The sequence below is a fragment of the Accipiter gentilis genome, chromosome 5, assembly GCF_929443795.1.
Source record: "Accipiter gentilis chromosome 5, bAccGen1.1, whole genome shotgun sequence".
Lineage (NCBI taxonomy): Eukaryota > Metazoa > Chordata > Aves > Accipitriformes > Accipitridae > Astur > Astur gentilis.
In genome coordinates, this window is record NC_064884.1 from 33,907,895 (window position 1) to 33,935,514 (window position 27,620).

The 27,620-nt window shown below is 40.5% G+C and overlaps 1 protein-coding gene across 2 annotated transcripts in view; it reads right to left on the minus strand.

The window, feature by feature from the left end:
- Positions 1-26,387, minus strand: part of TAB2 (TGF-beta activated kinase 1 (MAP3K7) binding protein 2) — a 69,360-nt gene extending 42,973 nt beyond the window's left edge. Inside the window, exon 1 of one of the 2 annotated variants that reach the window (XM_049800272.1) lies at positions 9,286-9,395. The gene's annotated coding sequence lies outside the window, so the exon portion shown is untranslated. Of the gene's footprint in view, positions 1-9,285; positions 9,396-25,973 lie in introns of those variants that run through there. The other variant, XM_049800271.1, reaches the window with a different exon arrangement.
- Between the last annotated feature and the right edge of the window lie 1,233 nt (positions 26,388-27,620).

Genomic DNA, 27,620 nt, shown 5'->3' on the forward strand with positions numbered 1-27,620 from the left:
TGCTGAATAGAAGGAATAATCACATCCTACAACAGGCTGGCTATGTTTGTTCTTATGTCCAGTCTGAAAAGCCCTTTTGCCTATACTTTGAGAAGACTGACACAGTGGGAAATACTTTGAAGCCCATTTAGATTTACAGCTGCTGTCTGAAACATGCCTTTTTAAAGCAAGTTTAATTAACTTGACTCTTTTACAGTGCTTTTACATCAGTAATTGTATTCTAAATGAAGCAAAATAGGAATCTAAAGAAATATAATAATTAGTATAGAAGAGAAAAAGTATTTCCGTTACATGTATAATACTTTCAACCTTTGAATGTACTTCTGATTATTTTGTGAACACAGACACACACAACCTGCAGAACCTGGAGAAAAGCATTCAGTTTGAGAGCTGCCAACTTAAGAAAGTGAAGTGGGGAAAAACATGCAGAGAAAAATGAAAGTTATGGGGCTGAACACGCTATGAGGAAGAGCTATAGGAAAAATTGTAAGCCTCAATGCATTTCGTGACACCAAGCCCAAATTAAATTCAAACCTCTGTGCCAAGTATTTATCTGTTACTGTTGGGCTCTATGCAGAATCTTAATCAGTAGCTTTTGTGAGCCCCAAATCTCTTTTCCAGAGACCTTAAGATCCCTCTCCACTAATTAGATGTTTACAGCTTTCAGTGGAATTTGGTTCCCTTTGAGTAAGACTTACATCTTTCTAGCCCAGACAAATGTCCCCTCTAGACAGAGAGAACCCATTTATATATTTGAAATTCAAATTTTAAAATGCCAAACTTCTTAATGCCAAAAATCAAAGCCACTGCTAACAATATTTTCACAGTCGGAAAGTTTTAGATGCCAGTACAGATAGTGGAAAACCTTTTTCAATATCATATACTGAAGTTCAGAAAAAAATTTTCAAGCCCCACATCTTCCCATGTCATAGCAGCTAGCAGATCTTGCTCTGCCTTTGTGGACAAACGCAGGATGGCCATTTGTGAACCTTTTAAGTGAAAGAGCATACAGATATCAAAAAGGGCTACTATGAGTTGTTACTGGCACCAGTCATTATGAAACCAAGTAAAAAAAACAACAACAAAACCCAACCAAACCAAAACTAAATGGTTTCAGAAGTACTTTTAAACTTCATTTTCCCCCCACTGCCTTGAAACGCAGTTTCTTTCCAGTAAGGAATGGAAACTGCTACACTTTCCATGAAATAAAAGTTACCACCATGTTGCAAATTAATGGCTAATTATTTTAAATGAGGTGGTATAGTTAATTCCTTATGTGGAAAAAAAAAAGATTAGAAATATTTTGAAATGCTGTGGCTCCCTCTTATCCTACAGATCTTCCAGAAAGCCTACTGACTAGTCTCGTGAGACAGACATGCAATCACTTTTGGTCATTACATGAGCAGTCCTCGGGACAAAAGCAGACAACAGCCTATGAAACAATATTGAGAGACTACACCTCCTTTGAGCTTAAATGTCTTTCTACCTTACTGTTAAAGCTGTGTTCAAGCTGTAGAGAAGTCGGTAATCTGCCATTGGAAATGTCACATCCTCATTCTGACACTGTCAGGGTATCCTTATACACATTTTAAAAAAGGAACAGTTCTAGTGATTGGGCCACTGAGGGAATCAAAACAGTCTAAAATTCCAGGCATCTCTGGAAACTGGCCTAGTCTGCAGATGATGAGGCCTCTCACCCCCTATTATTATACAACAGTATTAATGACACTGAACAAGACATCTTAACCATTTCACCAGGAGCCACAGGGGATAGATACAGCAGCTTGGTTGATTGGCATGTAACAAAATCCCATCTGGACAAATTTTCAAGACATCGCAGCACAAATTTTGACTGTACTGTGCCCTTTTACATCAATAAGAGCTATATAGGTTTAAAATACATGACTAATTTTAGTCCCTGTAAGAGAGGCTTAGTGACACCGGCCACAGAAAGCATCCAAGGAAGCCAGCCTTCCACAGAATCCACTGAATTTGTCATAAAGCAACACAGGTTATCATAAATAATTTAAAACTAATAAACCTACAGCCATTCCATTTCACAATATGAAAACCTATTCTGAAATATTCACACTTGCTTCATTGTTTCAGCTACAGTAAACTCAGTCCCTTTTTACCATCAGGGAGTCCTAACAGGATTGATTGCTCCAACCAAATCAAAACTAAATGCCAATACCATCAACACGAGAGGCAAGCTACAGGCCCATGTCTTTCAGGTACAAAACAACATACTCTAGAACAACAAAATCTACCATCAACACTGCCACTTCAGTTACATGAATTCAGAATGAAGAACTATAAAATGCTCCTAGGCCTGGGTTAATAGTAAAATTAATACATATAATAGTAGATTAAAATATATTCTATGCACTATGTTTCATAGTAAAAACTAATCTAACAATAAATTACTTGAACTCTACAACAATAAATGTAACTTGCCTTTTAAAAAAAGATATTCCTTGTATCTCAATTTATATCATGAGAGAAACAAAGGCAGTTCTTCTTGTAACTTAAAATTCTATAAAGAAAACTCCATTACAAACTACACTGGAAGTTAGAAATTTATTTCTTACAGATTCAAGAGCAAGGGAAACTACTATTATGGTGAAATGAATTGCCCATATGCCTTTTCCAACTTTGGAAGAAATTCTGCATGAGTTTTCTTTATAGCTTCTGAACTATTACATAATTTTCTCAAATATAGAGATTTTAGCAATTTCACTCTTGCACAGATCAGTAAGTTTATCCACACATTAAAATTTCTCCTCAGTGCTTAGGAAAGCTACAAAGAGTCAGCAAAAAACTGTCTACAAAGAACAGATTTGTGTTTCCTTTCCAAGCCACAAGAAGTAGAAGTGCAGGAGCTGGTTTCCCCCTCCTCCATTTTAATGAAACCTTAAACTTCACGTAATTATAAAAAGCTCCTTCCAGTTGTTGCCATAGGGATAGTGAACTCTTAAAGGAATATGCAAAGCACAAATTTCTACTGTAACACTACCTTACATTTCTCAATCGATTTGTAATTGTTTGGCATTAACATAAGTAACATTTGATAAAAGCGTTTAGAATACTAGTTTGTTGCAAAACCTAAGATTTCCCATTGTCCCTGTATTACAAAGCCCATTCCAGACTGATATTTGGAAGTTGAATTGGGCAGAAGGCAATCCAAACACTAATTACCAAATTAAATCAATGAAACCTGGTTTATAGGCACATGTGAACTTAGATACTTACCAGTTTAAAGAGTAAAAAATATGAAATACTGTAGCATTTTTTTAAACCTTATAAATACACTATTAGTCAAATATGACTGAAGGAAGGCCACCTTAGCTGAATGGTACCCAAATACAAAGAAATGTAACAGTTTTAAATTATTCTTCACTCTGTATCATATCTAGCAATATACAGAATTACAAATTGTAAAAGCAAAGCCTAAAGAAAATTCCAATTCTTTAACTATTTCAAGTAAGGCAGATTACTTGCCTCTTCCCCCCCATTTATAGCATCAGACTGAGAAGTGAAATAAATTAATACCTTAAACAAAAGAACCACCAGATCAGAAAAGAAATTAAAGAATCTAATTGCCTGAGTGCAGAAATTTGACAAGTAATAAGAGAGCCAAAGTTTCCAGACAAAGAATCAAAACATTTTGATGCTTTCTTTCCCAAGTGGACCCATAGCTACATAACCACCTTTCTAAGTGTGTAGTGACAAAAAAAGGAATTCTTAAGAAATTCTGTATTATCTCCCAAAATCTTAAACCTCTTCTTCAGAGCTTTTAGCTTCTTATTGAATCTACTCAAGAACTGTGAATTTCATTTTTTGTAAGATTTCCTGTTGCCTTCACCTTCAAAAATAAAGATTGCTATTAATCCTTCATCATCTGCAGGAATACCGATGTGGTTAAAGATGGAAGCAACTATCTCAACATTACACGTATTCCAAGCAGACAACACAAATAAACAGAGGATGCCTTGATTTTATAGTTCTTCCATTTTCTAATGATCCACAGTAGTTCAAATCAGGTTTTTTTACGTAAAGAATAATGATTTTAAAACAGAATTGACTGACATATGTTGTATGTATTATGTATTTTGACAACATAGAAGTATCAGAGCAAAACCCACAATTATCCTTCACAATCAAAATAAACTGTACTGATGAAAGCTGCATCTGTGTGAGGAATATTTTGCTAGCATAGTGTAACTGTACCAGCAAAACACCTAGAACACACAGATTAAGCCATAGGCTATAGTTTCACAACACTTTTTCCACTACAGTACCAGCTTAAGCAGTCCTCATCCCTCAGCTGTGCTGGCACAAGTGTTTGTGCAGCTGAGCAGTGAGGCTGGTCAGGGAATCGATCCAGGTTAAAAATAATATTTTTCTGATGGTAAATTCCACAATCTGTTTTGCTGCATAGCCACCTGGAACATTAACCAGCTATACTACTGCAACTGAGGGGCAAGGCAGGAATAAGAAGCTAAGGTCAGGGCAGCTCATGCCAGCGCTGACATGGAAAGAAATGCTCATGAAACTACACCCTTGGTCTTTAAATGTTTTGGCATTCCCTGATTAAGTGCATTATCCAAATAGTGCAGAATAAAAGAATACTACCTCACAAACGTACAAAAAGAAAAAAGCACAGGAGGCTTCCACCCACTTTTCAGGAAATACTATGCAAGGGCTATAAGAAATTCTCTTAGGAACTATTATTTTTTAAAATAGAAGTTGCAAACTGCTCCACTCACCCCCCCCCCCCCCTCCCCCATCATTATCATTCCCTCTTTGCATGGAACAAATGTATTCTATCATTTACTGTTTCTTTCACTAGTTCACACAGAAAACCTGGTATTGGATCTCTGCCCTTCAGGCAAATGGGCAAGATGCTACTGCATTTGTTCTCTTAGCAATGGAAGAGGAATTTATTCTTCTGGGCAATGGAAAAGGAGGTGAAAATAAAATGTAAGCTAGGACAGTAATATCCGTTTACAGCACATTTATATGTAAGCATATTTTCTGTGCTATGATAAAGCAACAAGACTAAAAAAAATACAACTCATCGCACAATACTAGTTACTGTGTTTGTGTAAGGGCTACACTCTACCTCCTTGATAAGATTTTAACCTTCAGCAGCAATGGGACAAGCCTTTCTGTTAGTAATCTGCTCTACTCCTCAAGTTTTTCAGTCAAAAAGAACTATTGGATAAACATGTCTACAAGGCCACAAAAAGGTATGAACCCCTGCTGGTTGTGCTTTATTGATATAAATGCTTTCTACTCTTGGGGACAAGAACTATTGGCATACAAATGGCTCAAGTTTATCACTACATGGATAAGGCTTCCAAACAGAAGCTGGTTTATATTATGTAAGCATGGCATGCAAGACACGGGGAGCACACACCTGTGTCTCAACCATGTTCAAAAGCAGCATCCACAGCGCATAATCACCTTCCTCCTTCTGGTTACAGCAGTTTTTTAAAGGATGGCAGTTAGTATCTGAAAGCAAGTATATGCTTTTACTTAAAAAAAACCCCAAACCTAATTTTGGGAGCAGTTCATAACTTATTCACACATACATGCTTCACATTTAGGCAAGTTTCTGTACACGTCAGGAAAGCGAATAAATCAAATATATCTTTTCAAATGTTTAAATTGAAAACATATCAAACAGCTAAGTCCGACTTCTGTAGCTTCTTCCTATGAATTTGCTTCAAAGCATTCATGAGATATTTTAATGTTATCAACTTAAAGAATAAGGGAATAAATGTATTTTTTTCACCTGTTAACTTCAGATGTTTATCATCAGATTTAATTCAAGTACAGTTTAGAATTTCAAAGGAGGAATACTGTAATCAAAGTATAAGTCTTATAAAAATTATTCTCAATCAATATTAATGCCAATAATACACTGTACTCTTTCCAGCCATCACTGGGCACATGTGAGCTTAGATATTTATCACTTCTCAGAGATGGATCATAAGCAACAGATCTTGTTTAGTATTTTGATCTTTTAGTAAACTTCCAACAGATATTACAATATAACAAACCAGTAACAATAATACCTGAAAATCTGTTGACTCAGGACTTTTCTTTTTTTTTTTTTTTTAAAACCTCAAGCAGGAATGAATTTAGTGTGAAACACTGACACAGGCTTAATTCAGGTTAAGACAGAGTTACCCTCTATCTTGAATACAATTTATCCCACCATAGATGCTTATCCTCCCAGGAGTTAAGGTTGTGCAATTCCAAGTCCATTCAGATAAAAATACTAGCCATTAAATGCGCACTTGTTCAGCAATTAAGAGGCACAAAATAATGATAAGCATGTATTTGTCAGACCTGGACCAAATGATCTTAAACTACTGATCGTCCTGTAGTGTAACTCCACAGCAGTCCATACTGTAAAGGAAACACCACCCTGAAGTCCCAAAACAGCAGGCTGGTTTCTCACCTGGTCTGAACATACCTCTTCAGGGTCAGGTTTCACTGCACTGCTCTTATGGTGTGAATTCTGATAAACTCACAGTTAAACTGAACTGCAGTCTGTGAAACCCGTGAACATACAACTTTATTTAGGTACTTGTTCTAGCACCTTATCACAGTTGTACAAGACCAGGTAAGAGTCATGAATTTTGATGTGGCCAAATACATCACCTAACACAAGTATTACCTGTTTATGCACAAAAAGTAAAATGTATTATTTAAAAGTCATACCATATCATTATGGTAACACAGATGCACCTAAATTAATCTACCTTCTCAGAAGATCCTGCAACAGGTAGTTGAGCAAATGGCAGCAGCTTGCTGTCATTTGGAGGAGTTCCTGTCTAAACACTACCGCAGAGCTCTTTTGGTAAGCGTCCCCAGGTTAAGCATTCTGCATCACAACCACTTTCACAGACGGAGTTCCGAGATAAATCCTTTAACAGGACACCATTTATCGAAAGCTAGCAAGCCACCTTAAGTGACCCTTCTTGACCTGTTTATCATATACCTGTCCTCATCCCTCCGCCCCCCCAGCCCCAGTTCGGCCCAGTTCAACAGGTTGCTGCTGCCACCTACCGGGAGAGCTCTTGGCCGCCTTCCTCCGCCACGCCAGCTCTGCTCTGGCCCTGCTGCTCACTGGACCCTGCGAGGAGGCAATTCCGTTTGCTAGTACAGCGCAAAGTTATTTTCTGGTGGGCGAGGGGGAGCCTGAATGAGTCTCTAGCAAACTAGGCTGGCTGGAAGAGGGACCTAAGAAGTGCCAGTACAAGCCCACACATCGGGAAAGAGTACAGACTGGGGATGTATTCCTCTTGTTAGGAGGGGGCTGTTAGATTGGCACTCTATTCAAGCAGAATGACTGCTGAACGCCAGAACTAACAGCCAAATAGCATGTTGCTAGTTATAAATAAAGCGACCAGTGCCACTGCTATCATCAACAAATACCTAACTATACCAATGCTGCTGACAGAAACCATAAAAAGTTCATTTCTCAAGCCTACTACTGTCACAGACGTTTAAAGGCACTTGAGCCTTTAAAAAGAAATGCTTAACTGACTTTAGGTACCTTCTATTATCCTTGGTCTTGCATCATTTTATGATTAAAATATAATCTGAAGTACCAAATTAATATGAAATAAAGATCATATGTATTTGATTCCAAGTTTTCACTGAATCTCCAAAGAGTTAAGACAAACTACTACTTCGTTAGCAACTGGGCTAGGACCCATCAGTCCGGTATGAGAAGAAAGTGATCTCTCAACACCAATTCATCTTTCCACTATAAGTCCCCTGAAGTTGCAAGTGAACTAAAGCAAAGAGACTAAAATCAAGACAGGCCAAGTGTTAGATATTCCATGAACACATCCACAGAACAGTTCTACCCCAACATGGGGGGGGGGGGGGGGGGAATCTCTTACCTACATCATGAAGCATGAACAAAGCATATCAAGTAACTGAGCTGTACAGGTATGTGGCAATTCACAAAAATAACAGTTTCAAGCTTGGCACCAGACATGCAGTGGTGACAGTTTTGCTCAGATCCGTATTTTACCACTCAGTCAGTTGTGAAAACCTTTCAGAATACCAAGTTTTCAACTGGATAGTTACACAATTGTAACCTTACAACAAATGTAATTCTGCATCAATTATAGTCATCATCAGCATGAAGCTGACTAGAAGTGTTTGTAATTCCAGTTTTAAAAGTAAGAAACAGTCACCAAAAGATTGCCACGACCACATAAAAATGAGCTTTGCTTTTCTGAAAGGCTTCAGGCAAGAAAGAAAGAAGAAAGGAATTCTTACCAGTATCATTTCTTTTTCTCTCTTTCACTTTGGTTTATTCAAAACAAGCAGCAGTTATACCCTTTAATGGAGCAGACTAAGTGTTAGAGGCTAAGTTTTGGAAAATTCTAAAGTATATGGGAAGACACTAGGCTCCACAGTCTCTGCCTGACAACATGGAAGGCAAAAGAGCAAAACCAGTCTAGAAGGTTAGGACTCTGAGCAGTTAAACTCAGCACAGACTTTCAGTTTCACATTTGGTGGTAATGCTTTTCTACATATTCTGACAATTTTATCTGACTGAAGGACTTGGAGGAGAAGGAACTTACTCTTGCAGCCCTGTCCTCATTTCTCTCCTGTTTTCCCCTTTCATTTGCACATCACCCAGAGTTCACCCATACCAAAGATTAAAAAAAAAAGGGAAAAAATAGAAGCATTCAAAATTAATCTAGAAAACACTGGATTCTTGTGGTTTTTAGATTTGTTTTGCGTTGGTTGAAGGACAGAAGCCTGTGTTTTAAGAACATTCAAATTCTGACTTCAGGAGCTGGGGCTCAAAGAACATTAAGTATCACGCAGCTCATTGAAAAATCCCTAGAGCTGGCACAGTGGGGTTTTCTGCTGCTGTTGCTGTAACCTCTTCATGCACATCCTACCAGTAAACAAAAAATATATTCAGAAATTATAGAATATATTCAGAAACCAACACACTTCAATTACCCTACATCCTTTTTTTTCCCACACTCTCATCTGTTAAAGAGCAAACAAAACTAGAAATTTCACTTTCCAGTCATAATAGAAATTCCACTTGCTACCATCAGCAGGACAAAACCAGCTACTGATGTAGTCTGAAACAGACCTGTCACTATAGGCTGGACGAAGAGGTTAAAAACAGGTACAGAAAAAGCACAGCACAGAGTCCCTTGTAGGACACTCAGGAAAATGAATAGAGGAGAAAGGTCCTGAGAAACAATCACTAATGAGAAAAAAACCCACCTCACATAGCAGACACTCAGTTTAAACTGCAGACATTTGGAGGGGGACAGGCGACAACGCATACTAGAAACAGTCTTCGACTACCCTCTATAGTATTCCTTTAACCTATGTGTTATTGATATAAATCCTACAAAGTACTGTTTACAACTACAAGGTCCCCAATATAGAAGTCCATGTGCCTACAACTCACTGATCCAGTCCTTGGAAACTGCATCTGCCCTTGAAAGATAATTTTACTGGCTCCTCTGCCAAAACTCTTATCTACCTCAAAACATTAAGACACCAGCATGATTTTAAGACTCAAAGCTCAGTCTCTCCCCGTCATTCTTCAACATTTTAAATTTCATTCTCTCAGTCCATGAAAGAAGTCACTGAGCTGCAAAAAGAAAATTGTCTCAGCAGCTACCTACATGAAGTTGGATGATGAATTTAACATGTAGGGACAATAACAACAAAAAATGTCCCTTTTTTGTCAAGAAAAAAAATAAATGTAAACAAACATGATCATAACTGAGAAAAGAGGAGTAAAAGTCTCAGAACAGATTATTAGAGAAGACCTCCACACACACAGTTGTTCAGTCTGATGTCCCTGACTCACTATTTGCTCAAATAATGATAAAGGCCAATGTCTGTTCTCCGTGCATGTCATTAAAGGTAAAAATAAACAATGCATAAGGAATAACCAAATAATTTAATTGTTACCAAGACATTTAAGTAATTATATTGCAAATACCTGAAAACTATAATCATGGTTTCTTAACAGAGCAAAGATACTTAGAACATCACTATCCCTAACTGCTGAAGAAAGAGGGAAGAAATGAAAAAACCTCTCCCTTATGAACATCTGTAATCACCAGGCTTCTTCAAAAAACCCCACAACAAACCACCAACAAAAAAAAAAACAAAAAAAAAAAAAAAAAAAAAAAAACCAACAACAACAACAAAACCCAAATGAACCAAAAAAACCCTGGTGACGAAAAACTACCAATTCCTTTCCCTCATTTAAAAAGTGAGGAAAGAACCTTGAATCAGAACTGTCATGAGATCTGATCTAACCATAAGAGATTAAATGAATCATTTAAGCCTAATCAAAAACTAGTTTGTTCAGAATATTTGGGCACAGAATTATTCTCCAGCTTTTCAAAGCAAGCAGCCTCTGTCTTCCTCTTTGCACCTTTCACATACAGCATACTTCTTTCTGCTCAAGAGCTTCAATTAAAATGTTTCCTTACAGACAATACCACTTCAAAACATGCATACTTCTTCAATCCAGAAAATAAACACTGTCAGTATATTAAAGCATTTCACACATCAGTGAAAGTGTACCATGCAAAATTATTATACATGTCACAGTCTAAATCTATATCAAATGGAAAAGCAGAAGTCAGAGAAAATTATTTCTTTTTTAAATGTAAAGGGTTTTTTGAGGTAGAAAATGACTGGCTAAAGCAATCACTCATAGGTTTCTCTTATTTCAATGAAGTAAAAGCAGATTTTTTCTAATGGGGGCAAACATTTTTTGGCTATTTTAAAGATTTGGGGAAAATTTCCATGCAAGAATTTATTCAAAGAGGTTATCTTTTGAGAACAGCAGGCTTAAAGATATAGTGTAATAACCAAACATACAATTAGAAGCTACATCCAAAGATAAAATAGAACACATCTTCAGTTTTGCATATTGCTGTACTTCATTTTACCCATACTTTCCTGAAAAAATGACTACAATTATTAAAGAAAAATGTCTGAACTTTCCTTGCTAAGCTTATAATCAATATTAAACTCTTCTTTTTGCCACACTGAAGTTTTTCCAATTACACTTGGAACTGGCATAGTAGGAGAAGCCTCAAGGCAGTATCAAACTCAACTCTCTTGCTCTCCTCAGGCATGACCAATGATACCTTGCCCAGCAGCCCCCAAAACAGTTAAGTCTCTTGGGGTTAACTCCCATTCCATAGCAATTTGATCAGCTGAGAGGTGGGTAGGGGGAAGGAAGCTAATGAGCAAAGAAAAAAAACCACCCCACCCACCCCCCCTCCTTGAAAGTACACTGATCATTTTCAAAACACTTCCACCTTTTGTAATAAATAAGACAGTATCACCTATCACTACATTAGTAAAAAGAGTAAAATGTGTGATCACTATGAGGCACTTAGGTATTGATGAGAAAGTCCCATGTCCTATTTCCCACAGAAATAGAGGCAAGTAGAATGAAAGGTCTGAAGCAACTCGACCAGCGGGCATGTAGTCAGATAACTAAGTAGCTAAGTACCATGAGCTCCAACTTCCCTCATGTTCCCTAATCATAACAACATTTGCAACTATAGGGCAAATTCTACTCCGTTCTCATTCACCCTGGGTGACTCACCTTGAGAACCATCTCAGTTTATTTCATGAACTTTGAGATTTAATTTCCCAGCAACCCTCATGCTATTCTCTCCTGGTCAAGAAGCACAAAGGATTGTGTCACACACACACTTTTACTTCTCATCTGCTTGAATATTTTCTTTTTGATTCTTCCCCTCTTTACAAAACTCAAACAATTTCTTTAATTGATAGGAGAGGTGTCACTGGTAAATCCAGTGTTTGGGTAAATACCTACTGAAAGACTGGCAAAAAATAAACTCCTTTTTTACTTTAGTCAGGGATTTGACTTGTTTACTAATGTATCATTTACTCATAATGTTTCAATGACAGTAAGGCAGGGTATTTCAGCCACTCCTTAAAATGCAGTTCCAAAACAATTCAGTACTGCCACTGTCATTCCTCCTGCTCCCAGGCATGCACTCCCCCTCTCCCTCCTGCGATCTAAGCCAATGCTGGCACTCATCTGATCCTGCAGCAAGCCGATTCATGGAGCAAAACCAGCACAGGGGGAAGGTAGTGTTAATTTTCTGCTAGTTTAGTTTTGAGTCAGATGAATGCCAGTGTGAACACAGGGGAAGGAGCAGAGCCAACTTACACTGATTTACAAATCACACCCTTTATTTTTCCTGAGGGTAGTCTTCGGGGGGGCGGGGAACAAGGTTGTACTCAACCCTAAAAGAGACTTTTCTGATTATTCATTACCTTTAGCACTAGAATAAACATGTAGCAAGTTAAACATCTAGCCCAACCACACAAGGCTGTGTCTGGCAGCTGTTACAAACAAACAACAATGCAGGCCTGTAGGGTAAGAGGAAGGAAGAGACATACAAGTTCTGTAGAAGCAACACAAAAAGGGTTAACAACAGCAAACCACTTCCTTGAGTTGTTAGCAGCCAACTGGAAACAACTGTGTTAAAAGCACCTGAAATGAGAGCAGGTGAAGTTTCAGAAAGACTGGTAGGACAGCACCCAGGGAAGCTACCACCAAGAGGTAGGGAAGAAAGACCTTCAGCTATTTAATACAGCACCATGAAGAAAAGCATGGCCACAGAAGTCCCCTTTTCTGTTTGTCCTTTCCTCTAGAAGGGGAATTGAGGCCCTTGGATATGAAGGGTGCCCATATTAGGAAGAGGCCTACAGCTGGGCTGCCACAGTTTTAGGGTAACAGAGCTTGACTTTGTATTTAAGTGCTGTTATCTTCACCTGTGAAACTACCCTGGCAGAATCTCCTAGGGTAAGAGAGGACTACTTTGACAGAATAGCTGCCAGGGAAAAGGGGGAAAGAAAGGGAGAAGTGTGGTCATGGAAACTAGGAGTTCTTTTCTCTTTCTTCTCTGTTAGTTCCCAAACTAACATAGGTAAGGACAAAATCAAGACCACCATTGCAACATTTGGGAGGAAGCCTCTAGTTTCCACTTATTTTCTGCCAACTTCATAGTAATAGGGAAAAATAAACAAAATCCATTAACCTGGGAAAAAAACCATACACCAAGATGAAGTAACAGACACCAACAGGCAAGAGTCAAATAGAAATACTCGTGGTGGTGCCAATACAACTTATTGTTCCTGTTGCTTTTCTTCAAGGAGCACATTTTATACACAAGAAAGGAAAAGCAACACAGACGTAACCAGCTGTTCCTCTAGCTCCCAATTATTTCCCCATACTTTTCTTCTAGAATAAAATACAGATTTCCTACCTAGGAACTGATACTACATCATTTTAAAACTCGCTATTTTTCCCGAGTTTCCGATGCTTCACAATGAACTTTCTTCAAAGAAGAGAAGTACACTACTTGTTCTCCAACCTTCTGTAAAGGAAAGAAAGATGCAATCACTGCACTTCCTGCTATGTATGGGACTAACACCCTTTTCTCTGCACTCTACTCCACAGAGGATTCAGGAAGAAGAGAGTAACAAGGGAAGCGGAGAGGAAAGCTGAGGAGAGCAGAAATACCTCCAGTATTCAGGGCTTCTCAATACAGTTTCCTGCTGTTACAACCTTTAAAAGATGGCCACTAACCCTTTTACAAACTAACCTATCTTCTGCCTTTTCTACCTTAAATCTCCTTACAAAGATCCTGACACCAGATACAGGCAACAAGACAACTGGATACTCAGAAGGAAAAAATTAAAAATAACCTGAAAAAGGCAAATGAGCAAAGTAATACAGGGAAGTTGAGAAAGAATAGAAAAGATGCCTCGTAGCGCAAGGTGAGTAAACAGCTTTTAACCTTGTAAGGTCCTCCACTTTGTCATGCTGCTTGGGAAGAAAAATGACTCCCACAACAGAAGCAGGATTTACAGAAGACTAAAATCTACATTAAAAAAATCCAGAACATTTGCAACTAAGATTCTGTCCCTGTCTTATTCCTATTCCAAGGCCCTTTCTTGCAAACTATGGACAGGGCGGTAAGAGGGAAAGTGCAGAAATAAACCACTGTTTAAAAATCTAGAAGTCAAAATTACACCATCATCTAGCAGCAAAAATAGAAAAGGGTTCTCTCTGAAACTGACATACATGTATTATTAAACTACACAATCTAACAAACCTTTTTAATTATAAAACTGCCAATATTTTGGACATATTATTAATACATGCCAAAAGTAAAAAGAAACAGATTTACCTAATTACTAAAATGACAAATTTTGTTATTAACTTGCCAATCATTCTAAAAATTAGATAGTTTCCCACTCCCTTTATTAAACACTTAATCTTCCTACTCAGATTTTGACCTTCCCCTGTGTTTTCCAGATATTCTATCACCTTATAGCCTTTAGCTAAGGAATTAGCTGTGTTTTATCTTTCTCTTTACAACTGGAGTTAAACTCTGAAAAATATAAGTAGTACATAGAAGCAAGAAGAATCATTAAGTCTCGGTGTTTAATGTTATCTTCTAACCATAGATATAGCCAGATACCAGGTATGTTCAGGAAACTAAAGCAAAAGCTGATAAACTCCATGGAGGAAAAGTAACTCTGCTAGTCTGAATAGCTCTTCACAACTTAAACATACTAATACATTTCTTGCATTTGCAACAAAGATAAGAGGCCTGTTAATAGAAGTAGACCAACTTTTGAAAGAAAAGACGAACAATGTAATGCAGATAAAGTGGCAGAGGATTTGTAATTATTATACTTAGCTTCATATTTCAGAAGGATTCAATTTTTCACCCATTCCAATTTTCTAATGCTTATCCTGCAAAAATACTAAGCCATGGGTTACAGGGAGGCAAAATTTAAAAATGGAGATGGTGGACTTTTCACAGGAGCTGGCAAGAACAAAGGCATGAAAAAACTCTTGTGCTTTAAATTTGGAATAAAATGCACAATTTTCCCCCATAAATGAACAGCAAAGTAGGTATTACTCCTTCCAATTACATATAGTTTAATTCTCACAATAGGTTCAGACAGTGTAACAAAGCAGTGACAATAAAGTCTTAAGTTCAGAAGGCAAAGCTGCACTGCTAGGCTTCTCCTAAATCGATTTAAAAACATAGTCAATACATGTACATCAGAAAACAAAGCCACAAGAGCCAGAGAAGCTGTACTGCAAAAGCAAAACATGAAATGAGAAAGTGCTTTTGAAACCAGTGAATTTTGACAGTCTGAGCAGTCACTGTAGGCATTCTGCAACATTCATTGACATGACAGTGTAAGGTGATGACTTGCCCTTATCACAAACAGGCAGCAGCTTGAAGTTACACAGACAAAGCTGAAATACTATTTTGCTCTAAGACTCCTAAAAACTTCAAACCAGAAGACAACTGTTTTTTGATTAACAAGACCCCATGCTAGGATAACTCTGGATATTTTTCTAGCTTCAGTATTTTTTTCAGTATGAACTATATTATGTTGAGTCAAGTTGCAGGTCTCGATCTCATTTGCGTTGGCAAGAATTTCTCCACTCATTGATGGGGAGTGGAAAAAACATTCCGGAGAGTTGCCATTGGCTCTACACTGAAGAAACACAAGCTACAGTTTGGCCTGTTCTTTTGGCCAGTTTCAGCAGGAAGGAAGCCTGTAGCTCCATCAACTCTGCTAACACCATTAAGTGGTACTTTAAGATACTCTCTGTTGCAGTGAATTTACTTGAAACTAAAATCCAAAAGAAAAAATTAAGCAAAACCAGTATAACAAACTCGGCCAAGAAACAAGAAAGAAGTAATGCCAAACTTCAGCACCTAGATAAGGCTTACACACTTGTGTTTTGTACAACATTTTGCACACAGATGGATATTTACATTAAGCTTTAGCTTGAAGAAGTTGTTAGTATCTGCCAGCCTAGAATCTGAACATGCAGGCCAGATCAGCAGCTACTGTTATGTTCCAAAGTCCATCCAAAATCTACAATTTAAAGAAAGAGAATACCTATACACCGATTTTGATTTACTCATCTTTAAACAAAGCTTTACATTCACTAACATGGCTGAATAGCAGATTATAATTTAATAGATTCACCATTTCCTCTCATAACCATTAAAGGTTACAAAAAGCTCTAACTCAAGGCCAGCTCAAATAATACTCCCCTGTAGTATGCAGGCAAAATGAAGTATCTTTACAAAAGATCTGGTTTGCTATCCCATTTTAACCACATCTTTCCTCAAGCGTTGACAAGTGCTGCACCTCTTTTCTAAATGATTCTGTCCATCTTTCTCTTTCCATAGTTACACACCTCATTGTAGTTATGCTTATCTATTAGCCACACTTTTATCAGTTTCAATGGGACCTGAATTTCCTACTCCACTGCAAAACTGGACTACAACATTTAAAGACTGAACACCTTAGAAAAACCTAGCCGTTCTTACTGACAAAGAGAAGACTGCTAGGATTCTTACAGGCACCATCACTTGCAGCTCACTTAAATCATGCCTGTTGAAAGCATTTAAGACTCCTTGATTATCTCCAGGAAACAGCAGAAAGATTACTGTTACCATCTTTCACGCAGGTAGGCCACTGGTAAAGATTTCACACAGTGGCAGAATCCACATATGTGGGTTCTGGGGTGAAGTCAGTTCAACTAGTTCCTCTCCTTTTTTAAGAGCTAACTTTTAATTTGCATCATTTCGGTGATTGTGTTGGTGACCCTGTAAACAGCTGCAGTGCCACACTGGTCAGAGATGAATTCTTGAACTAGTCTTCCTGCTTGTCTATCATAGCACATCTCTTAGGCCTACAGTTTCATGAGAGGCTTTCTTCATCAACAGTATCAGTTTAATAAACTCTTACATCTTCTTCCACTTCATTGCCATACCACAGTTTTGTGGAAAAAAACTATTTGTGGGACCATACTATAAACCGCATCAGTGAACTAAGGGGAAAGGATGGCAAATCCGTACACTGTCACTGCTGCGGTGCAAAACATCCCCCTCAGTGCAAAGTTACAGGAAACTACCAAACTGATCTAAACAGCTCCTGAGCATCAAGGGGTTAGTCTCACTCCATGAGATCACCCAAGACAGTTAAATAGCAATCAACTTTTTCTGATTAGTGCTCTAACCCCCAGTACATAGACTGACCTGGCTCACACACAGATGAGACGAGTACCAGAGACCAGCTACTTTTGTCATTGAGAGAAATCTTCTCTGTTCAGTCACAGCAAACTATCAGACTGGCCCCCGATGCTCACAAATGCTTGCATTCTTCCATTTTTTTTGCTTTAAACCTGCTATCTCAAAGCCAGTTTGTTATATTACTCCAAGAGTATTTCATTTACGTAGAAGTACTGACAAAAGTGTTAAAGCATTCCTTTCACGGCAGTAAAGACATATTTTGTATCAATAAACCGAAGTACTCGCCCAAGTCAAGGTTGACGCTCTTCCAGAAAAATAACACCACTCTGCATGTGTAACTGCATCTACACTAGCAACTTCTGCATGCATACAGCTACATTATGGAAGGATGACACTTGCATGCATCCAAAATGATGCAGCCGTGTTGGTACCATTCACAGCTTTGATGAGACCTATGTCACCAGAAGAGTGAAGATAATGGATTATCATAGGTGGTGGTTGGTTTTTTTTCTTCTGCAGTAACTGTATGAAAGTACTACTGGGAGAACTGACATCTTCCTTTCAGCCTGGAAACCACAGGGGTTTTCAACACCGTGCAGGGGAAAAAAGAAACAAATAACGGCTATTTTCTCTGAACCTTACTGACAAACACATCACCTGCTAGAAGCAAGAGGCTGGAGAAAACAGAAATTTCCCCAATCCCAATGACAGTTTTCTCCCGCTCCTTACAGTTCATTTTATTCTCCTTCACCAGATACTGTGGAAGAGGAATCCAGAAAGTGTTGCACCGTAGGCCTAGGAAGGGAAGATGAAAAACACGCTTCTTGTAGGGGGAGCAGGAACTAATTCTTTAGCAAGCCATTTTACACATACATTGGTGCCAAGTCCTAACTTAGATACACAATAAAGTTATATTGCTTAAAAATTTGCTAGTCGTCAAATTTCTCCCTGTATTCAACTCGTTTTACAAAAAAGTGTTCTCATTCTGACTGAAGTCCAGAGTGTAAGCATCATAGATGTGATCTGCTGTCACAACCTTCAACAGAACTCCCAGCTTTGATACACCTAACTCTACCCTAAGCAGCTATCAATAAATACGAGCTACTCGCGGTCTAACTCAAGTAATTTCAATTCTTCTATGAATCATTCAGACAAATCTTAAAAGTCATGTGTCAAAACAGCTCAATTAATTACAGCCATTAAAGACAGCTTTAATTAATTTTTTTAAGATTGGCACAGCTTAAAACGACTGAAGAATTAACAGGCATAATAGATGAAAGATAACACAAATACTTTGCTCAATGTCTTTGTCTAATCCAATATATGCATCTCGGTAAACAAACTTTATTATTCACGGGACTGCAAACTCTTCTGGGACTGACTTATTAAATAAATATTTATACAGTGCCTTGCACAAAAGGTCCTAATCCAAGTCAAGTTCTCTAGCCAAATCAAAGCATAAGTAAAATATAATAATCTGGTATTGGCCATTATTCCAGCAAGACAGTTTAATATGCACAGTTTGAGACACACACACACACACAGAAAAACCCCCTACCCCCATTTACCAAAGACCAATATTTTTAAAAAAGGGAACAAGACACCAAAACTTTTAACTGAAGCAGCTTAATAAGCCAACGTGAAACATACTGCTTTGTACTTATCAACCTAAGATGCCTTTTTTAGCGTACTTTTGCTGAGTCCCTGCAGAATCCCTGTTCCCAGGCTTAAACCTGTTAAAGAAGGCTAAGATAACCTACCATTCCCTTTCAAAAAACAAACGGAAAGTAACAGTTTGAACCAGTGAATGAACTGAAAGAAATCCAAGTACAGAACTCATGACACTTTCTTTTTCTCTCATTCTCTCAGGAAAGCCTAAATGGAGCAGGGGCAAACTTAGCAACTGATATTCTGAAGAGGAAACAGAATGACAAAGAAATGAGGAGTGCTGAACTGGTCTCTTAAGAAGGAAGAAAAGTTTCCAAGAAGAAAGATTAGAACAAAAAAGAATGCCAAAGAGAAGTATAAACAAGCGGGCACTAACGCTTCAATTGTAAACTACAGATCATACATTGTCTAGGCAAGGGAAAGGGAAAATGAAGAAGGGTTATGAATTAACAGATCTCCCCTGTTCTAGCTCACTTACAAATATGATAGGATGTCAGTAAAAAGGTGGTTAGAAGAGATAAATTCTGCATGGAACAAATTTTTAAAGAGTCAAGAAAAAATAAACAGAAAAAAATGAGTGCTGTAAAAAGACAGGGATTACTATAAAGAGAGATATGTAGCACAGCATGGTCACAGGAGGTGGAGATTTTTAAGGTTTTAAACACATGAATTGACAAAGGATACAATTACACGCCACACTGTACAACTTCATTTTTTTCCAAGCATGTGGTGGTTTGTTTTTTTTTTGTTTTTTTTTCCTATGGAGGTGAAATAGTTCATAATTTTTTCCACCTGGGGAAATCAGGCTTAGGACTTACATGGGAAAAGACTTTTCTGCGTTTCTAACCTTCAGTATAAAGTAGAAACTGACACCACCACTCCCCCAAACAGCTTCAGGAAAATAGATGATTTATCTGGATGTACATATTAGTCATAGCTTCTGAGGCACTGGATCAGTAACAAGTACTAATGTCTCGTGGGGTGGTTGGATTCTGAAACTTACTGTATTTTTTTTTTTTCAGTTAGTTTATCCTGCTGAGAAAGTAAAATGTTCTGAGAACATATTGATAAACAGATGGATCAACAAAAGAGATTTTTCTGCAAACATATAATGCAATTTCCTTTGAAAAATGCACTCTGAAGCCCTAGATTTGACAGCCTCTCAGAATTTTCCCAAGAATTACTCCCCAAACATATTTATGCTTGATCTTTCTACAAGTCACCTATGAAAATATCAAGATAACAGCAAAGCATCTTCTTGAACAATAAAGATATGCTGCAGCAAATAAAATTAAAAGTTTGCTGTTAAGAGTATTTCACATCTGCCAGTGATTTCTTATCCAGTTCTAATAGCATTATCTACAAAATAGAGGTATACCAGATACTTATTTCAAGATTCAATGAACTCCATAAAATCTTTAGTCTGTAATAAACTTGTAATAAAAGCAAATTATTTCAGGCTTATTAAAACAATTTGATACTACCATGGCTCATCTTTACAGATAAATGTATTAGACCTAGGAGTACATTAAATATACCACGGCATGCGACAGCCCACAGAGGCATTACTGAATTATACTATTAGCATGAGACAAACATCTAAGTCATGTTATCTAAAGAAATTATAACTATACACAATGTAATAATAAAATAATGCTTTTGATAATGCATTTTGAGAATAACATGTATTTCTTACGCAGCTTAAGTAACTCCCTTACTCGTGCACATTGTTGCCCCGTGCTGCTACATGCACTGTGTCAGTCTAGGTGTTGGGGTAATCATGTCAAGTCAGACCCATACAAAGACATATACAGGCACAGCAGAAGCAGCCTGTATGCGTGGAAGCAACAATTGTCACCAAACATCTAACAGCCACCTCACCCTAAGAGTTTCTATCACTGTAGTCAAAAGCATGCCACTGTTACAACACAAAACACAATCTTAGCAGCCCAGCAGTCTGCTCAGCTACCTTACAGATCTCACTCTTCCCCCCTGCCTTTTTTTTCCAGTCTTCATCTTCTTAAGAACCTATTGTAACATGATTTTTGTTTAGTAAACCAAAACTGGCAGCTGCTGCTAACCCTCCTCTTAAAGGAACTGTCCCATAAATAGCAGAACTAACAAAGTCCCATTTCCCATAGATTTGCATTCTCTCAGCCATGCCCCTGTGTTCCAAGTAGTCACATTCCACCTCTATCCCAGATGCCTATTATCTTACCCCTCTCTTCCAAGTACTAGCCACAGTATACTTAACCTCTCACGTCCTCTAACTACTGACTGAAGAAAAGAGTACTGCACTTCATATCTAGTTCTTACCCCACAGACAACTGTTTGCTGGCCAGCTGGAAGGCTAAATACAGGTAACTGCTAAATTCATGCAAAACCTTCCCCTAAAGAGATGATTTTACTCAATGAAGCCATCAATTTTAACAAAGCTTGTTAAACATCATTAAAAAGTAAAATCTTTGAGACCTTGCCCCTTGGCTAGTTTCCTTGATGAAATTAGCTCATGAGCTCAAATTTTATTGAGATACAGGATTAAAGAAAAACATAATTGCTCAAGATTTGTGTCTTTAGAAAGGTGAATTAAAGATGGTTTATACACTACACGAATATATAAAAACCAAAAGGAACTGTGTTTCTTTAAAAAAAAAAAACAAAACCAAACCACAACACAGAAAATAGGTGCATCTCAACATTTTATCCATGTTGATGGTGGGACAGTTGATTCTGAACTCCCAAATTGCAAAAATTTCTTTTCTATCATGTCTAATTAACTAAGGTTTCTTAAAGAAACTGCATTTACATGTTCTGTTTGTCCTTTTAATAAGCGTTTGCATCCTCCGACCATTTTCAGGCGCATTTTAAAGGAGGTGTAAAAAGTCTTGAAGATAAAAAAGACTTCTACAACTGCTGTGAAAACTGGCAGCTTTGTAGAAAAAAGGAACTTGAATTCATGCCTTAAGTGAGGGGAAAAGCAGGTGGAACTCTGCCTTCTCCACTGGAAGCCCCATCAGACCAACCAGCCAGCATGCACATAGCACCAGATCTGATTAATTCTGGAACAAGCTTTAGATATTTAGTATTTGAGCGTTTAGCTAACTTAAGAAAAATCATCAAAGTATATATAGTGGCTTTGTCCTGTTTTTGGTAAATTATAGCAAGCCTAACAGTATCATGACTAATAAGTGCACAGTTTTGGTTGGGTTTTTTTTGTTGGTTTGTTTGTTTGGGGTTTTTTTGGTGTTGGTTTTTTTTTTTAATTTTTTTTTTTTAAAAACTCATATATACAACCTACAGAAACATACGGGGTTTTTCTACCACCGTGTGCTCCTAAGTTAATGCTTTTCTAAACACTAAAGGGAGCACAAGCTTTACATCCATTCTAAAACACCGGGTTTTAAATAATGGAAAAATTAAATTCTGCTCATAGTACAACCAGGATCTGAATGAGTTTTAAACGAGTCATCATTAAAGACAGTGAAATTTGATCTTCATCTGTGCTCAGAATAGGAAAGTGCTATACATTTTCCACATTGCTACAAAAATTGATTACACATAGCATTTCTCTAAGAATATAACGCATATTTTAAAATAATATTTTTTTAAAATTCTGTGGCCAGATACTGATTTTTAAAAAGTTTATTTAGCATATTACCGTAAGTTACGCTTAACTTCTTGCAATAAAAAAAAAAACTAACACATTCTAAAAATACTAACTGTTTAACTACACCTTAACTGCACCTATGGCAACAAGAACATCCTGAGTGATGCCGTTCATTCAACAACGGACACATTCCAACAATATCAGGATACTATACACAAACAACACAGAACTTTGAAATTTGATTATGTTAAGCTATTTCACTTGGTTTTACTAGAACCCAATTACTACCCATTAAGGAACACCAAAATCCAAAGACAGCATAACACAAAGCTAGAAAGAACTCAGTAGACACCTGCATACTGTCTGGAATACTTTCTTGTATGAGAGTTGAGCTTGCTGATCAGTTCAATAAAAATAAGTTCCTAATTTTACTATAATTTACTATAATTAGGATGAAGGTCTACAAAAACTTTTGAAGGAGAAGGCATTAGTATTATGTCAGTGATTTTTTGGTAAGCATTCTCAAGAGAGGGTGAAACTGAAACAACTATTATACTGAAACCTCTGACTACAATTAAGAGTTTATTAAAAATATTATCTGATTGTGAATCGGACAGCTTTCTCGCTCTCACAGTTGCATTTGAATATATGGAATCCAATCCAGATCAGTTTGGTAAGCAGGGTTCAAGATGTTTTTAGAACATCCACCAGCATTTCTCCTGTTTGTAATAGAAAGTGTATACTTTACTTTTCCAGTTGAGATAACATACTACGCAATGAAAGAGAAAAAAACCCATAATTTGAATCACTGTATACATTAGTGGGAAAAAAGTTAACTTTCTTTTCAATCATTTAAATATTTGAGTTTTGAGTACAGCTTTAAAAAAATCCAGTTCTGAATCACTGGAATTTTTGTTCTATTTCCTGTAAAAGCACCAACAGCAACATCATTCAGCATTCCGCTTGCAGCAGTTCAGCAAAGATCAGCTTGATCCCTCAGTCCTAAATTTACAGTCATTTCACAAACTTGAGGTCACATCTGACCAACTTATTTCTTCCAGTGTTTCCAACCATGGAGATCACGATAAGGAGGCAGTACTTGCAATAGGATGAAAAGCAATCTAGTTTTATGTTTCAAAGTACACTCTCACAAAAAAGTAGTTTGCCAAAATCTCTTTAAGCTCCCTAGCAAAAAAAAAAAAAAAAAAGACAAAAGTTTGCTGAGAATAATCTCTTCAACAGATGACAGGTTTAATTCTACAAGGCTTGAAAAGCATACCAGTTATCTATAAAGCCAAAGACCATTACAAAACAACACAGGACCTCAGCCTTCAAAGCAATGCCATGGTGAAAAAACCCACTATCTTCTTCCATTAAGTCACTGCTGGAAAAGAGAAGTTTCTACCAGGGCACTGTCACAGGAAGAATGCCCATTTTCAAGAATCCTGTTCTTATATCAGCAAATTTAAAGGAAGAGAGAAGAACCCTTTGACTTCTCCTGATGTTGAGAAGGAAAACAGTTTACATTTCACAAAGTCTTTGAAAGCTGGTGTAAGCAAGAGTAGCACAGCATAGCAAGACGATGGCACTGCCCCCCAACGTAATGATAGGGATGATGCTTTATCAAACATCTCGCAGAAACAAAACTGGGATGACCCAAACTGAGTATCTCCTCCAACAGTCCTCCTCCTCTCTTCCCCTTTGCAGGCTCTCCTGTGAAGCAACATGAGAAAAACGACCCAGGTCGTATCAGTTTTTAAAAGAAATCGTCAGCTCAGTGTCCATTCTGCTGCAGTGCAAGCCACAGTACTACCTATAGATGAGCATCCATAAGTTCAACATACGGATAACAGCCACAAGTGACTGAAACTTTCATTTAAATGGAAAGGGAGAACTTGCTGAAGCTGATGACACGTGTCTCCTAATTTCTCAGTGGAACTTCACTCTTGCCAAAAGCAGGTATCAGAATTCCGAGGTGTGACAAAACCCAATTACAATAGTACAGATAAAGAACAAATAATTGAAATGCGTATATGAAATGCAAATGCCCGGTTATCTGGTAAATCATTAGTTAAGCTGAAAATTACTCCCGATTTCAGCAAATCATGGCCAATCATGAATATGGTGCTAGTGCTATAGAGTCACTAGCCCCCCTGACTGTAGTGCATGTGCAGTACCATTTTGGTGGCTAAAGTTATGACACAAAACAAGTTGAACAGTCTAAGAGAATGACTCTGTATTTAACGTACATCTTCTAAACATCCATGTTTGTCAGAGTACTGAAAATTATATGCAACAACATTCTCGGTGTTCCACAGTTGAACTTTAGAAATAGCTTTATTCAACCTATATCAAATACCCTAAACTTATGATGACTAGAAAACCACACCTGAAACCTGTTCCTTGCTAAGAAGTATTCCTTTGGAATTCCCTCTTTAAGTTGTTACTATCATTCATACAAAAACACCTAAAGGTCTTGGGCACAAGCCAGGCTCTGCTGAGCTACCAGGTAACATACAAAGAACACAACAAGGTCCCTGCCCTGAAGGCCTTGCCACATCTAACAGGACGGAGCCTTGAGATTTTTAATACAAGCCTTTCAATGAATGAGACAAAGCACTACACACCTCCACACAGTGTTCCCAGGTCTCTTAGAGGGACAAAACAGAAAAAGGCAAGAAGAAAAAAAAGAAGCCACACGCATCTCCTCTCTCCGAAATCCCTCTTATCAGAACCATTTCAAGAATTTCTACTCGACAATTAAACTGACTTGAATAATGGAAACTAACGTCCCAAATATACTATATATGGAATGGAGCCCAGCCAGCCCCCGCAGAGACACCAGGCACCAAAAAATCGCACCTCTGACACTGTTACTCATCCTCAAATGGCGGAGTCTCGCCCAGCGCACTCACACCTGTCACCTGCCAGGCGCCAGGCCAGCCCCCCCTCTTCTCCTCCTCCTCCTCCTCCCCCCCGCCCCAGCAAGGCGGACCCGCTGGCGGCTGCCTGCTTCCGCTCCTCCCCGGGCCGCCGCAGCCCCCCGCCGCGGGGCAGGCCGGGGCCGCCGCCACGCACGCCGCCCCGCGCCCCCCGACACGCGGGCCCGCCGGATCCCTCCCCGCCCGGGTGTGGGGGGGAAGCTCCGGCGACTCGCGAAGGAAAATAAGTTTCCATCCCTCGTTGCTGGGCGCCCCGCTGCGCGGCGGCTTCCCGGCCCGGCCCTCCGCTCCCCACCCCGCCGGGGCGACTGACTCCCACCCCCACCCCGCCCCACCACACGGCGCCACGCCGGGATGAGCGGGGAGCCGGGGGCTGCTCCCTCCCCGCGCACAGGCCTCCCTCCCCCTGGCAGAGCCCGGGGCGAGGAGAGAGGCAGGCTGCGGGAGCGCCTCGGCTCGGGCCCCCTGCCCCTCAGGCCTGCGGGCCGGGCCGCCCCCCCGCGCCTCTCCCTGCAGCCCCCCGGGATGGGACCAGCCCCGCCAGGAAACCGGCCCGGGGAGCTGCCACCAGGCCCGCCTCGGCGGGGTCAGCCTTACCCTGCTGCTGCTGCTGCTGCTGCTTCTCCTCCGCCTCCTCCTCCTCCTCCTCCTCCGCCTCCTCCTCCTCCGCCTCCCCCACCACGGCAGCAGCCGCCACTACCGCCGCCACCAGCGCCGCCGCCGCCTCCGCCCGGCAGGGGGGACCCCGCCGACCCGACCCGCTCCGCAGCCTCCCGCCGCCGCCGTTCCGCTCCGGGAGGGAAGGAGGAGGAGGAGAAAGAAGGGAAGGGGGGGGGGGGTCCGTGCTGCCGCCGCGGGCTGGAGAAGCGGGGAGGCCGGGGCTGGGTGGGTGGGTGGATAGGTGGGTGCCTGCGGCGCCGCTCCCGTCTTCAGCTGGAACCGCTCCGGCTGCGCGTCGCTCCCGGCCCCCCCCCCCTCCCCCCGCTCGCTGCGCTCCAAATCAAAATAGTGTCACAATATGGCGGCGGCGGCGGCGGCCCAGCATCGCGAGAACGGGCCCCGAGTGCTAACGGGATGCGGCGCCCGCCAATGGGCGCCGGGGGGGGGGGAGGGGGGGGAGGGAGGGGGGCCGCGGGGGCGGGGTCTCCGCCGCCACCGCCCACAGGGTGGGGCGTCGGCGGGGGTGGGGGCTGCGCCGCGCGCGGGCCGGGCTGGGCCAGGCGTGCGCGCGCCCTCCCCGCTGCGCGAGGGCGGGCGCGCAGAGCGCGCTGCACGCGGGTGGAGCGCGTGGGTCAGCGGCCGCTGCCCGGGCGACGGCCAGTGCCCCCCCGCCCCCCCCCCCCCCCGCCTTCCCCTCTCCCCCCGGGTTGTGAGGCCACCGGAGAGCCCCGGCCCGGCCCGGCGCAGCGACCCTCGGCACCGCGGTGTGAGGAGACTGGCGCCCCGCCCCGGCCCCTTCAGCCGCTTCTCCTCCCTCGCCCCCTCTTGCCCCACCGGCTGGCTGCGGCCACCGCTCCGCCGGGCCCGGTGCCAACGGAGGGAGGCGGTGGCGGGGTGGGGGGGGGGGGTAGGTGGTCCGCCCGGCGGGGAAAGGGGAGAACGGCGGGAAACGGAGCAGGGTTTAAGAGAACTGAGGGAGGAAAGGCAGCCTCCAGAGAGGGTAGCAGGGGTCTGCAGGGGGCAAAAGAGACTAGGGAAGGCAGGATTAATTAAAAAAACCACCCCTATATCCGAAACAGTTGCTCTGAGGGGGAATTGCCAGGCGATTTCTGTCAGAAATTACTGGGGCTCGCTCTAAATTTCTTCATGCTTTAAACAGAGTACGTGATTTCCATCATCCCTTTGAGGTATAGCTCGGCTTAACCCTCCTTCCAAAATGCTTACTGGCGAGCGTACTGGGGGCCCGTACGCTGGCCGGTGAAGCCCTCTTGCCCGCTCAGCTCGGCGGCCGCCAGCACCTGCAGAAGGGGTCCCCGACCCAGTCCGCGGGGCCAGCGAGGCCACGATCCGATCCGTAGGTGGGGAGCCTTGCCAGCCCCGTGGGTCCTAATGCACAGACTTGAAAATAGGGATCAAATTCCTCCTGCGATAGAAAGGCGGGCATCCTTGGTTTTAGCAGGATGTTCAGGGAGGTCTTTGTATTTCCGTCATTCAGCAAGTTTCATCTTAAATGAAAAGGCAAGTTTTAGATGAGTTTGTAAAATCATCCAGTAAATCAATTGGGTTTTGGGGGTGTGATACCTT